The sequence below is a fragment of the Gallinula chloropus genome (genome assembly GCF_964237585.1).
Source record: "Gallinula chloropus genome assembly, chromosome: 2".
Lineage (NCBI taxonomy): Eukaryota > Metazoa > Chordata > Aves > Gruiformes > Rallidae > Gallinula > Gallinula chloropus.
In genome coordinates, this window is record NC_140086.1 from 39,219,650 (window position 1) to 39,233,826 (window position 14,177).

A 14,177-nucleotide genomic window follows, 5' to 3' on the forward strand; every position below is an offset into this window, starting at 1 on the left:
CTGAGCATACCTGGATGCCTTTTTGAAAGCATATGCAAAATTAGAAGGCTGTGCTGTCCAAGCTTAGCTGCAGAGTATAAAAGAGATAAAATCTTAAATAAGAATATGGTAGGATACAGTTCAGCTGCCTTTTAGAGAGCAGGGAAAGATGCTGAATAATAGCAATGAGGAGTACAGCAAGTGGGTAGGGACATTTAACATGTAGGTTGGACAGTTTCTTGCTCAAACTTCCTTTTTTCATCTGCGAAGCTCTGCCAAACACTACTGAATTGCAGGTCTTACTGTGAAAACGTTTATCAATAAAGTTCATATAGCTTTATTACGATTTAGTTGACTAAAATGTAGTGTGTAAACATGAGTGATTATTATGCTGAAAAAGTGGTAGCATTGTACAGAAGGAAAATATTTTATAATTGCAACATTTCAACACAGAAATTCCCAAAAGCTGTACCCATCTCAGATTTCTAAGCAGGTCAAGAGGTTACACTGGCAAAATAACTATCTTTTTTATCTTTTTTTTTTCCAGCAAAGGAAGCCCCATTTTTTGCAGTAAACAGTAGGAAATGTAATTTCCTTACTATGTTTTGATTATGTTTGTATTTTCTCTTTTCAATATATGCCTATCCTAATCATTTTGTACCTACACTATCTACACTACAGAAGGTGAATAATTCAGACTGGCAGAATTTTCTCTGCTTATTTGTCTGTACAGAACCTGGGGAAATGAGATATTTTGACTGGCATTTCTAGTCTCTTTTACTGTTAGTTGTAGTTTTATATGTCTCCCAAATACTTTCTAAAAATGTTTACTTCTTCTGAAACTTCCTTAGATGGGTTTTTCAATTATTATATCATAGTATATAAAAATGAGTCCCTACTATTGCAGAATTCATACTTTTGGAAGGCAATTAATTGAAATAAAGATTTAAAGTGTGTGAACATCATTTAAGGAACTGAGTTACTGTCAAAAACAGAAAAAAGCTGTAGATATATAAACAGGTAAACAGCTCTCCTACCATGCATTTTCTGTACTTTCAATAAAATCTTCCTAGGAAAATGTATCATTTGTCCAGATACTGATGTCATCTACCTGGACTTGTGGAAAGCTTTTGATGCTTCTGCATCCTTGTCTCCAAATTGGAGAGGTATGGATTTGATGGATGGACCATTCAGTCGATAAGGAATTGGTTGGGCAGCCACATTCAAAGACTGTCTGAATGTCCAAATGCAGACCAGTGAGAAGTGGCATTCATCAGGGGTCAATATTGGGACTGGCGCTGTTTAACATCTTTGTTGGCAACATAGACAGTGGGATCAAGTGTACAGACAACACCCAGCTGTGTGGTCCAGTTGACATGCTGAAGAGTCTGAATGCTGTCCAGAGGGACCTTGACAGGCTTGAGAGATGGGCAAACTGCCTGAAGTTCAACAAGGCCAAATGCATTGTCTTGCACATGGGTTGGGGCAATCCCAAACACAACTACAGGCTGGATGGAGAATGGGTTGAGACCAAGTCTCAGAAGAAGGACTTGGGGGTGTTGGTTGATGAAAATCTCAATGTGAAGTGACAATGTCCAAGATGAAACCTTACAGAAATAAGAGGTAAGGGGAAAGAGGAGATATTAAAAATGAATTAGAGAAAAATAACTAGGTGAACAAGAGCAAAATCCTTCATTATATTTTCTCATTGGTTGCTTGCAGGAGACCAACTAACACTACAAAGGGCTATGGAAATAGCTGTGTATAATCTACAGTTTAGCAAGGATTTCAGACTAACTGTGCTTTCTAATGGTATCACCTTGCTTATTTCCCCCTTCAAAAGAGAATCTACTGGAAAGCTTTTTATTTATATTGCAGTGGGATTATATATGTTGGATGCTGTGGTTTGTATCTCCAGCTGCAGAGCTCAAGGACACCCTCTGTCATGGTCATTAGCTGTTTTCTGTCCTCAGTTCTCATGAAGCTAACTTGTAGTAAGAGCTGCAAGTCATGATCAGAAAAAGAGGGAACCTGGGTTTTAGGATTTATATATCTAAAACATCCTGTAGTCAAAGATCAGCTAAATTCAGAGGAAAGCAAACAGAAGGCAATTTCTCTGCTTTAAAAATGTATCTCACTTTAGCATTAAATCAGGTTGGCAGGCTGTAGGAAAGGTACAACTGAGGCCACTTGGTTCCTTAGGGAACAACTGATCTCAGCTGAATCTAGCTGAACTGCCTTAGTAATTAAAGCATTAACAGAAGAATGGATGACCATAGAAACTGTTTTGAAGTGGTACAGAAAAAACTTTTCTGTATTGTTACTTTTATGTTTTAAGCAAACACTTAATAAAAATATGGCACTCTACTGTATAGAGTGGATATTTAAACCTCTGTATTGGTTCTGGCTGAAATGGAGTTAATTTTCCCCATGGCAGCCCTCATAGTGCTGTGCTGTGCATAGGTAGACAGAAGAATGTTGATAACACACTGTTGTGGCTACTACCAAGCAGTGTTGGCACAGCACCAAGGCTGTCTCTCCAACCTTCCTCCCTTGGTGAGCAAGATCTTGGGAGGGGACACAGCCAGGACAGCTGACCCTGTCTGACCAAAGGGACATCCTATACCAGGGTATCTGCTTGGCAATAAAAGCTAAGAGAAAGGAGGAGGAAGGGGGAGATTGCTTATTTAGGATGTTTGTCTTCCAGAGCAACCACTAAGTATACTGTAGTCCTGCTTCCTGGGCAGTGGCTGGACATCAGCTGATGATGGAAAATGGAGAATAAACATTTTGTTTTTCTTTGCTTCCATGAGTAGACTTTTGCTTTTTCTCTATTAAATGGCCTTTATCTTGACCCATTAATTTTTTTCATTTTATTTTCTCACCTCCATCCTGCTGAGGAGTCAAGTGACAGAGTGGCTTGGTGGGCACCTTGTGTCCAGCCAAGGTCAATCCATGACAACATGCTAAGATAAATTTTCAAAATCTCTAAAAACCTCTGGCTAGGAATTGCAGCTGAAGCAACTGAGAGAGAAATAATTTCTCCAGTGAATAAAAATTGATACTGAGCATTTACTGGATTATAAACATGGCAGCATTCAAACATGGCTTTATTGAAACATTATTTTAATTCTGTTTAAGATCAAATGATTCCAGATGGTTAATCTGGAATCCCCACAGCTAGGCCTGTCAGATATACTAAAAATTTAATCAGACTTTTAACACACCAATGGGCTTTGAACAGCCTGGATCCTCATGAAAAAAGAAATCCTTAGGAACAATCATGAAGAGATTGATGAAGATATCTGAGAAGTAGGCAGTAGCAGTTACGAACATCAAGAGAATGCTTGAGTGCACTGAATTCAGGCAGAAGGTAACAGCATATTAAGAAACTGTAGCCAAGAATAATGCACTTCTAACATAGGAAACTGCTTTTGATTTTCCCTACCTTGCTGAAGGGAACTGGCTGAAGACTTAAAATCTTGAAAATAACTGCATATATATAAAGGAAGAGCAAATATTTATTTAAATATTTTATGTAAGACTTATAGACAATGATCATACTAATAATTATGTTTATCATCTTTGTCAACCATGGCAGGGGGCTGGAACTAGATGATCTTTAAGACCCCTTCCAAACCAAACCAGTCAAAAAAAAGAGGAAAATTTAGATACTGAAGTTTAACTACTGACTGGCAGAGTAAGAGAAGCCTAAATCCTGATCCCATGTCATATGCTACCCAACAACCCAACCCTTGTGTTAACATAATCAGGACAGGCAAAATCCCCAGGGGCAAATCAGGCCTCTAACGCATCTTTATATCTGTTTTTTGTCTACAAAATACTTCTGATAGTATTTCATAGAGAATTTTTGCAAGGCTACACAGAAGACAATCTAATGTCATGACCAAAAAACACACCAGAAGTGGTGTTTCAAATTACTCTGATAAAGTGAGTAAGAAGCTGATCTGATATGAAGGAAAATTAGCTCCTTCTCCCAGATCTGCTGAATCATTCCACTGACTCCGCCGTGGCCTCTGTGTTTCATCTTCTCATTTGGGGGTTGGACCCAATGATCTCTCGAGGTCCCTTCCAACCCCCATGATTCTGTGATTCTGTGATCTATCACATGAGTAAAACCAAGTGAAAGGGTCCCGTCTTTCTTGGGGGTGTGGCATCCCAGCACTCAGGCTTTAACATCTCTCTCAGCTAGAAGTGCAGTTCTGCTAGAGGATCATTCTGGTAGAGGATGCACCACACAGGTAGCACTGGCCAGATGGACTGGATGATTGTATCCAAGGTCCTAATAACAGCATGCAGGTTCCTCATCCCCATAGAACCTCTCTTGTCCGCAGCTAATTATTTCTGCTGTGGGGCTCCCTGACCTTACAGTGTGATTAATAGCACTTTCTCTCATTACTGGAGTTTACACCTCCCATGTCAGGTCATAGCCTATTTCTCCCATCAGTTAAAACAGAGAAAAATGAGGGATCCTGTGTCATGACAATTATTGTCTCAATTAGTGACATTATTAATATGCTTTAGGAAAAGAACAACCGTGCTTTACTGCATTAACAGGTGGAAATGTTCAACTCTTAATTAACTTTATAGGACAGAAAATTATTAGACTACATCTAGAAAGGTCAAATTAAAGGGTAAGAGAAGAGCAGAACTATACTGTAATAAATTCTGTATCCAGGGAGCCCATTTCAAGTTGTAGAACTCTCTGCAAAAAGCCAAAGACCTCTTCTCACAGGGACAATTTCTGAAGGTATATGCAATGTTCTGCTAAGAAATCAATACTGCATTTGTAGAACAAATTACTGCACAAATGCTAACGTGCATATGCACTGTTGACTGCCTTTGCATTTGGAAACTCCCAAGCACAGTTCAGAATAACAGAAAAAGCCTCCCCAGTCTACTTTTTCATTGACTGCTTAGCCAGCTACGCATCAGGAATTCTCTCACCTTTCATGCCCTACGTCCTTCTATTATTTCCCTGGTTTCCAACCTCCTTACTCAATGGAAGATGATCCGAGGAATATTCACAATGCAGGTAAAAATAGCAGGTTTTATGCAGCACTTGCAAATGGTTGATTGTTGGTGAAGCTTCAAAATCAATACCAGGCAAATCCAGACTCTCCTTCAAAATTCCCAGGGTTCCAATGGCCCTAGGCACTCTGTTTTTTAACACTCTTCCCTTCCTCTTCATGAGGATTTTTTCCTAAGGATTATCTCATAGAGCATTTACAGAATTGCTGATTGGGTTTTAGGAATACTACTAAATACCGTGTTTGTGTGAAGGGATTAGTCTCGGTCTTTAAAGACTGGAGCTATTTTCCCTTATTAAACTTTGGTTTTGTATTTTCAGTTCTCACAACTTCACTGCAACAGAACTAAACAATGTGGTATTTCACATGCAAACTTGCCCATGGAAACCCAGAACAAAATCTTCAAGCTTCGTGTTTGGGGATATGGCAAGTCAAATAGTCTGAGGGGTCTCGGGGCACTTGACCAAATTATTTTGCATTGTTGTATTTCAAGATTGATTGAGTCTGGAAAATCATCTTTGTCCAGAGTTTTTGGCAGATGTCTTCAAATACTAGGAGAGCAAATAACTATTTATACATTTGAGAAGATTTATGTGTACTTTATAGAGTCTAAAGTCCTTGCAATAAACATCTCCTGTTCTGCTGAGAAGCTTCTATAGTCAATATGTTGCCAGAGCTTGCTTTCAGACTTTATGTGGCCTCGGTGAAGTTGGCCATGGTAGGAGGACTGACAGCCAAGGAACATGCACAAAAGGGAAAGAGAACACTTTGGAGTATGAGAATAACACAAGAAACTCTGTGAGATGGTGGAATTAACTTGAAAGCAAATATTCTGTAATGATTGCCAAGTTCTTGACAACAGACAGACTATTCTTGGCAACAGACAGACTAACTGAGTGAAGAGCTTCTCTCCCTTTCATTAATATTACGGTTGTTATTGCTGTTCAAATGAAATGATACCTGAAAATGGATAGGAGACTGATGTACTATTTCCTTTTCATTAGTTGCTGTTATAACTTAACCTAAACTACAGTTATCATTAAAAATCTCAGCATTTTTAATTTCTTCAATGGCATTGGAGAATACATTGTGTTTATGTGGTAAAGTCTGTACAGGGAAAAAACCTTCCTTTCTTATTTAAGCCAGTGGGAGTTTTGTGATTCATTGCACCAGGGCCAGGATTTAATCTGCACTCTTAAAATCTTTTAGATTCCTGCATCTCTATTTGCTAACAAGTGTTGTCTAGAAAAATTTCCCATTTTAGGAACTAGCTTCCTCCCCTTTCCTTGTTAACTACTTCTGTATCTCTTATCTGACAAGAGAGCAAGTGAAGTGGTTTAAAGACTTTGGCTGTTTTCATCTATATGGGTAAAAGAACAGTTTGATTTCCAGCACCCAGAATCTTTGGCAACGGAGGCTGAAGTTACCCATGCATGTCTAGCACAAGTGAGGTGGATTCCTCACGATGAGTCCCCACTTGGTGCTTCCTCTTTGTCTGTGGCATGACCTGCTGCTCCTCTCTTATCTGTGCTGCTGTAAGACTGGGGGTAGTAGTGTCCGTGGGTTTAAAAAAAAGTGAATTAAAAAAACCCAAAGCCTTAAAATAATAAACAGTGAAGAAAAAGACTTAAAGTGTGCTGGTGCAAGAATTTACAACAGTAAAGAAACAGGCAGCTGCAGCATGCTGGATCAGATCATCATTCCCAAAATTGTGTTACCTGCTCTGAAAGCAGCTTGGTGTCACTGTGCCCAGAATGGTTTATCGCCCAGGAAAGTCTTGCCCTGTGAAGGGTGAGACTCCCACTCTGCACTGCGCAGGCAGTGATTAGCCATGCAGAACACTCATCTTGAACTTTTACTTCATGCTTGTTTTCTGATTTCATGACCCTATCACTATTTCTGCAAGGGAAACATTCGCTGAACTGAAGCTTTGGGTGGGTTTCAATGTCTGACTCTTTTTCTCATTTTTCTGTGTCAAATCTGTAAGATATTTACCTATGGATTAGAACTATTTTCTCTCCCACTTCTTTTGATATTCATTATTACTCTGTTGACAAGGTAACCCATAGGATATGGAAACCCAAGTACCCTTACTTCGAATCGATAACTTGCAGAATGGACACTGAACCTCTGGAAATTCTTACGAAAAGGGTACTCTATCTCTTTAACATAAAAGAGCTTGCCCTTCAAATAAATGCCCTCGAAGAGTCTTTACCATCAGGCTTTGCCCTTTCCCTCTTTCCCTCTTCCTTTTTATTTATTAAAATTTGGATCAAAGTCACATTTTCCTGCAATGGTCTTTCATCATGATATTGAATGGGTGGGAAATTTCTCCTGGAAATATATGATTGTGTTCATTTTCCAACAGATATTCAGATAATGAACATGCTTTCATAACTCATATATTTATAGATTTGATTGAGTCTATTTTCAAGAAGAAGGAAAGACTCATATTTATTTCAGACTTCCCAAAATCGGGTATTATTTTTCCTCCATCTTCTTAAACTGTCTAATTATATGTTTTATAATGTACTTATGTCATGATACCTATTGTGACTACTTTTAATCCAGTAGATTTATGTTTTTATCTTTATTTTAATATCCCAGGTGGTGTAAGCATAGAATGAATATTGTAACTCTCTGCAAGGCTCTAGTTTTATCTACCAGATAAAAGCAGTTCAGATTTTTTTGCCAATAAAAAAAGAAAAAAAGAAAAAAAGCAGGAGACAGCTGCTTAGTTTTACTGCTCTTGTCTCTGCTAACATCCACATTTGTTCTTATGAGATGAATCATTTTCCTCCTTCCAGTCAGAATCAGTGGTCAAATAGAAAATGTGAATGGCACATAACGAAGTAAATAAGGCACAATGCAAGGGGAAATTTGGTTGGTTAGAGCAGAGGTCTAGGATATAAGGACAATAATAGAGCTCTAAAAGTGCCATATGGTGACTAAAAGACTCAATTTGTTTCACAAGCGCTGCATTACACTAGATAAAAGACCTTTTATATCAGCTTCTTTATATCTCATCTTCACAAATCGACCCTACTTTATTCCTTCATTCATTTACATATTTTTCTGTTGTTAATAGCAAATGTAAGACAGCTCAAAATTGCCCAAGTTCCATAAAAAATCAGACTTATTCTTCACAAGGTTGCAAATTTATGAACAGTTTCGGAGTTAGAAAATATAACTATCACACTTCTGCTCAAGATAAATATAGTAAAAACACTTTAGGTATAGAAATAGGAGTTATCTATAGAATTAGAATTCACTAACATATACCAGGTGATTGTGTTAATCAGCCATATCACGAAAAACTAATTTGCATATTTCACTTTTTTATTGATACAATTATCAGTTTAAGGTATACATACTAACATATATGTTATCTATATTTCAATTTTAGAGAAAATAAGGCAAATGGTTTTAAGAAAGGAAATTAGGGGTGCTAATTATATGGACCTCTGATTTGGCCAAAACAATGAGCTTTATATCTAAGCAATTCAATTGTATAGCTTTTCATTTCCGTACAAGTAATGAATAGATACATAAAGCCAACGTTTGACGTAGAGGACTTGGTTTTAATCTTGCTTAAACTGGCATAAATCAAACACTGCTCAGCTAACGGCAGTAGAAACACAGCAATGTAAAATAAGAATTAAGCCCATACTCTCCTTTTGGCATAGCTTTTTTCTTCTGAGATGCAGTATTATGTGCTCTTCGCTCAGCACCAAAGACACGATCTTTGCCAAGGGCATAAAATGTATTGCCTGGCAGACAATAAGAGAACTCATATTAATGCAGAATGACACTTTAGAATAGGGATTGCTTTGCCATATACTCCTGAAAGGCATAGTAAAGCATAATTGCTATTTTCATTAACTATCTCACTTACAGAGTTACTTGCAGTGGTTTAGAAAGCCAGTAACTTGGACTGATCCCAGAAAAGCACAGATAGCTGTCTCTTTGATACCTTGATAGCCAAAGGCAATATTCAGTCACTTCTGATAGACATGCAGTATCTTTTAATTGAATGCTAGCAATTCAGCCAAGCAAAAATCTTGGAAGTATGCAGAACAGAAATGAAAAACTGGCCAGGAAAATATTTTGAGATTGAAAAACTCCACTGCAGTCAGTGGGACAAGATATTTACAGCTGTGAAAATGCCACATAAATCTGCACTTCTGATTTCAAATTCTCCCTTTAAAAAGACCAACAAAATATAACAGACTATTATAATTCATACTCCAATAATTTCTTATTCAGTTTTATTTTCTATAATCGGTATGAGAAATGCAAGACAGTCACCATTAGCAGCTATGTATCTCAAGAACAGTTAGAGATATGTGTCAGAAGCCTGAGTGCAACAAAAGACAAAGCAGAGTGTAAGAGTACGGTGTACTCTATTTTTGAGTGTCCGATGGTTTTGGAGTAAAAGTGAGGAGTCGCTGGATAGACATTTAGCAGTGAAAGTTGGACAAAGGAAAATGGAAAGAGAAAATGAAAGAGAAGGCAAGCAGCCTGTCTCTTTGATTCCCTTTAACCTCTCTCCTTGAGGTTCATTGCTTTAACAAAGCAAAACAAAACAAAACAAAACACCAGCACCAGGAAAACTTGAATCTGGTGCTCCAGAAACATGCCCAGTGGAGAATTAGAGTGAGCTGTTATGGCTTGGGGAGTATGAGCTTCCCTACACCATAAATAAATGAGTGCATAAAGAGTGATAGAGCTATGTATTTTTCATGAGAGAGAAGATGGACACTAGAATTTAATGAGAGGCTGACATTTTATAACAAGGAGATCATATTTTCCTCATAGTTACCTAAAAAAAGGAGACAGTGAGGGCACTATATGAGAAAAAAAATAGAGCAAAAAATGTGTATAAAGAGTTTGTTGTAAGAATGCCATTCTTAATGCTTAAAAATAGATTGATTTGGACTCTTGTGTATCATAGGCATTTGTTTCTGGAAAGATCTAAATTTGACCACTAACTATTTTTTCAGAATATCATATAGAAAGACTAATTTCTGCATTGTAATTAAAAAAAAAAAAAAAAGAAACCTTGCACAAAACTCGTTCTCCTTTTGATACATCCAGCTCAGTATTTTTGATCATTGATTTTACAAAACATATTTTTGCCTAGGATTCATCGAAGTCTTGCTGCTCACATTCAAATATGGTTGCAGCTGATTTGCACCTGTTTTTTATGAGTTAACTATGCTGTACAAAACCGACATTTCCAACTTTTAATCCTTATTAATGATTAAATTATAGCTTACTTTGAAAAGACACCATTATAACAGAGTGAGTAGGCAAATACTGCAACTCATCCTTTTTGTTCTGGGGGACTTACACATAGCAATGATGTGATCGAGTGTACAAGAGCATTAGAAGAGCTGTATTTGCACTCTGTTTTCAGTGTGCATTACTCAAGTGTAAAAAGTCATCACCAGCTTACCCTGTAATTTCCTGTGATTGCTTTGTAGCTGTCTAACATCTACAACGGAGAGGCTGTAGTACCCTCTTACACTGGAAAGCTGATACAAACTTTCCTGAAATCAGTAAGTCATAGCATCTTATGCCTACTATTATGGTAAGCAGAAAGCATGGGCTGCTAGAGAGCCCATTGAGTGTTTTCAAGTGTCCATTCAAACTCTGAACTTTAGCCATTCTCTCTTCCTTCTAATCAGACAACTTAGAGTGTAATTATTTTGATATATGAAAGGAGGAGGGCTGTGCAGAAACAATTAATACTTGCAACACTTGTTTCATCTGCTAGCAGTGGACTTCACCATCCTTTACTCTCTCACAGTGTCATTTAATTCTTGTTTAAATAGCTCCTGTCTTCTTATTTCTTCAGCTGTGACCATTGGACCATTTCTCATAGTCATGGCTCTCAATATGGTAATGGCTTTGTGATTTTCAGGCACCTGTTCCAGATTTGTTTTCCTTAGGGTTTCCTCTACGAATGTTTTTCTTCTAGAGTTACTGCCTGGCATGAACAGAACAACTTGCCTAGAGTGAAAATAAAACTCATACACATCTAAGGTTAGAGAATTTTTCTGTCAATTCCTAACCCCCCTAATGTGTGATTCTACATGCTTTTTGATTTTGTTGTGCTAAAATACATTTATATTTATAGACCACATTTGAAATAAATAAGCAAAACCTTTCTGGAAAAGAAAATCAATCCTATTTCACTACTGAACATACCACTTTGTATGTAGGAGGAAAAACATATCCACAATTAAACATCTGCAAGATGATGACCACAGAAACTGAAATACCGGTACAGACAGATTTTTAACAATCATCTCCTTTAAATATGTATGTAATAAAAATGGACCACATTTTCCACAGCCACTATCAAGTCCACTATCTAGTCAACCGTATCCCAGACTGCATCAAAAATTGTGACCATCAGGTTGAGAGAGATGATTCTGCCCCTCTGCTCTGCCCTCGTGAAACCCCACCTGGAATACTCTATCCAGTTCTGGGGTCCCCAGTACAAGAAAGATATTGAGATGTTGTCTTGAGTTCAGAAAAGGGCCACAAAGATGATCTGAGAGCTGGAGCACTTTTCCTACTCCTATGAAAACAGGCTGCAAGAGTTGAGCTTGTTCATCCTGGAGAAGAGAAGGCTCTGGGGTGACTTTATCACAGCCTTCCAGTAGCTGAAGAGGCCTACAGGAAAGCTGGGGAGAGACTGTTTATAAGGGCAGGGTTAAGACCTTGAGCTGAAGAAGGTCAGGTTTAGATTAGATATTAGGAAGAAAGTCTTCCCTGGGAGGATGGTGAGGCCCTGGCATAGGCTGCCTAGAGAAAGCCAAGCTTTGGGCAACCACGGCAGGGGAGGTGTAGTTAGATGGTCTTTGAGATCCCTTCAAACCCAAATCATCTTATGATTCTGTGATTTTAATGAAAGGAAAGGGATTCAAAAGTGTCTACTAAAAAAACCCCAAATTATTTACATTTTTCTGTATCCTTATTCTATATTTGTGCTTTAACCCATTTCGCAGCTGTCCTATGCTTACCTCTGCCATCAATGTCTTATTCATATAGCAATGGTTTGCCTTGTCAAATTTATCAGGAGCGTTTAGAAGACAACAATAATTTACATTAATGGCTAAAGATTGGCATTACCATTGAGCCTGGTTAAAATATTTCTGAAGTGTAACTGGCCACTCAGAACATTATAACACTGCATTCAGTAATTTTGCATTCAGCATGTCTTCTGGTAGTCCTGAGGAACTTGGTCGTTGTGGGCTTTTCATTTAAAATCCGCAAGAAAAATGAAAGCATGATAAAAAGAATTAAAAATAACAGCACTCACATTGAATCAATTTCTGGAGTACATGATGGTCTGATCTCTCTAGACATACCGGTTAGTTTAGCTGACCAGATACAATTTTAAGCTTCATGTCTGTAACCATTATTTTGTATTTTTCCTCCCATGAACATTTCACCGGTAACTAGAGCCACATCATTCAAGCTGCTAGACCTATGAACTTATTTAAGGGCTATTTACATAAGCCAAGATTTGATTTCTAAGACTGGGTCTTCAGATGCTCAACCCCATCTCGTACGTCCCATTCTTTTTAGAGTCATCAGACTTATTTCAATAAAGCCTGAGTGTGCATTCCTAGCATGCATGCAAAGTCATGCCAAAAAGCATTTTCTTCTTTGTTTCTTTCTTTGCAGCCCTGGATTACTTGCATCCTGAAGGAGCTTTGGGATACACTTTCTGCCTAAGTATCTAAAGGCAGTTGCCACAGTGCTCTATTGCTAAAGCAAGAGAAGCTAAAATGTTATTTGTCAGAGCCAAGAAACATCCTTTCTCTGAAAATAGCCTTTAAGTCCAAACACATTCCTGAATCCAGAATTTTCAGGGCAAAGAAGATAAAAGCAGTGGTGACTCTTCCCACATACATTGTGGGGAACCAAAAAAACATCTCGCTTGTTACTTAATGACAATTCAAAACAAATAAAGAGAAGCTGTCAGGAGAAAGCGCATAGACACTTCTGGCTACAATAAAATTAATATTGTATTTCCTCTCCTTAGTGGGCACAACAAACGTCAGAGGCTGCTGCTTCATGTTTTTGTCCTATCCTTGTCAAACAGACCTTGCATACCCTGGTGCTGCAAACCTACAACTTTTCTCTATAGTTTGGTGATATGATGAATCCTTCTGGCAAAGTTCAACTATAGATAGGACATCCATTCTTTTATTTGCACCCCATTAGTCCCTTTCTCTCTTATAAGGCCATTTATTTTATTTCCTCTTAAAAATGGGTTGTCTCCATGTTCTCTGGTCCACCTTTCATCATTCCATGTGTCTCAGATCCTGCGACCTGTGACATCTGCTTCTTCCTGTTGTTTCAGTGTCTTGTTTTGCTGCCTCCTTGTTCCCCCTTTTGGTTTTCTTACAGTCTCTCCTCATTCCCAGTCCTTTCCATTTCATTTCTCAATTAGTTCCTGTAGTCTCTTGTACGCTCTGCATAGCCATGGCTCTTAAACACGTCTCTCCATCGATAGTGTGATGCCTTGCTTTGCTATTTTATGTGTGTCTGTTTTCAGGAATGTTGGTACTTCCAAAAACAAAGCCACCACCCCTCTTCTGCAGAAGCTTATTTCATATTCCTTTTTTTTCCAACCACCGTATTATTTCAGCTACTTTGATATAAAATAGTAAAGTTGGTTTTGATTAGTTTCCCTTTCCTTCTTTTTATGTTTGTGTCAGTATTCTCGTGCACAAACTAATCTTCTTACTTCTCCCCTTCTAACTGTTCTAAATTCCTCTGTTCTCCTCCACTGTTATCTGAAACTGTGATAAGGCTATGGTTTTATTTCTTCTTTGTGTTTTATCAGAACAACAAATCGTCTTCTTTAGCTTTCTTGGACTTCTTTGCTTTCAAAAATGAACATATAGATATTTATAGCAACAAAACTGGAAGGCTGTATCTGGAAGGGCAAAGCATGCTCCAATAAGATGGAAATGAGTAATCTGTCACAGGATGGACAAGAGAATAAAGCAAGGCCATGCTCATTAAAAATGCATGTTAATTCCTAAAGTAGTGTTTCTCAGAGCCTTTCTAACATAGCCTTTTACCATCAGCTGAGACTTCTCAGAAAACAGATATTAACAA

General features: G+C 37.9%; 1 protein-coding gene across 1 annotated transcript in view; it reads right to left on the reverse strand.

Moving 5' to 3' along the window:
- NKAIN3 (sodium/potassium transporting ATPase interacting 3) overlaps nt 1-14,177 on the reverse strand; it is a gene marked incomplete at both ends in the record, with an annotated part of 370,023 nt that overhangs the window by 42,443 nt on the left and 313,403 nt on the right. The window lies entirely within an intron of this gene.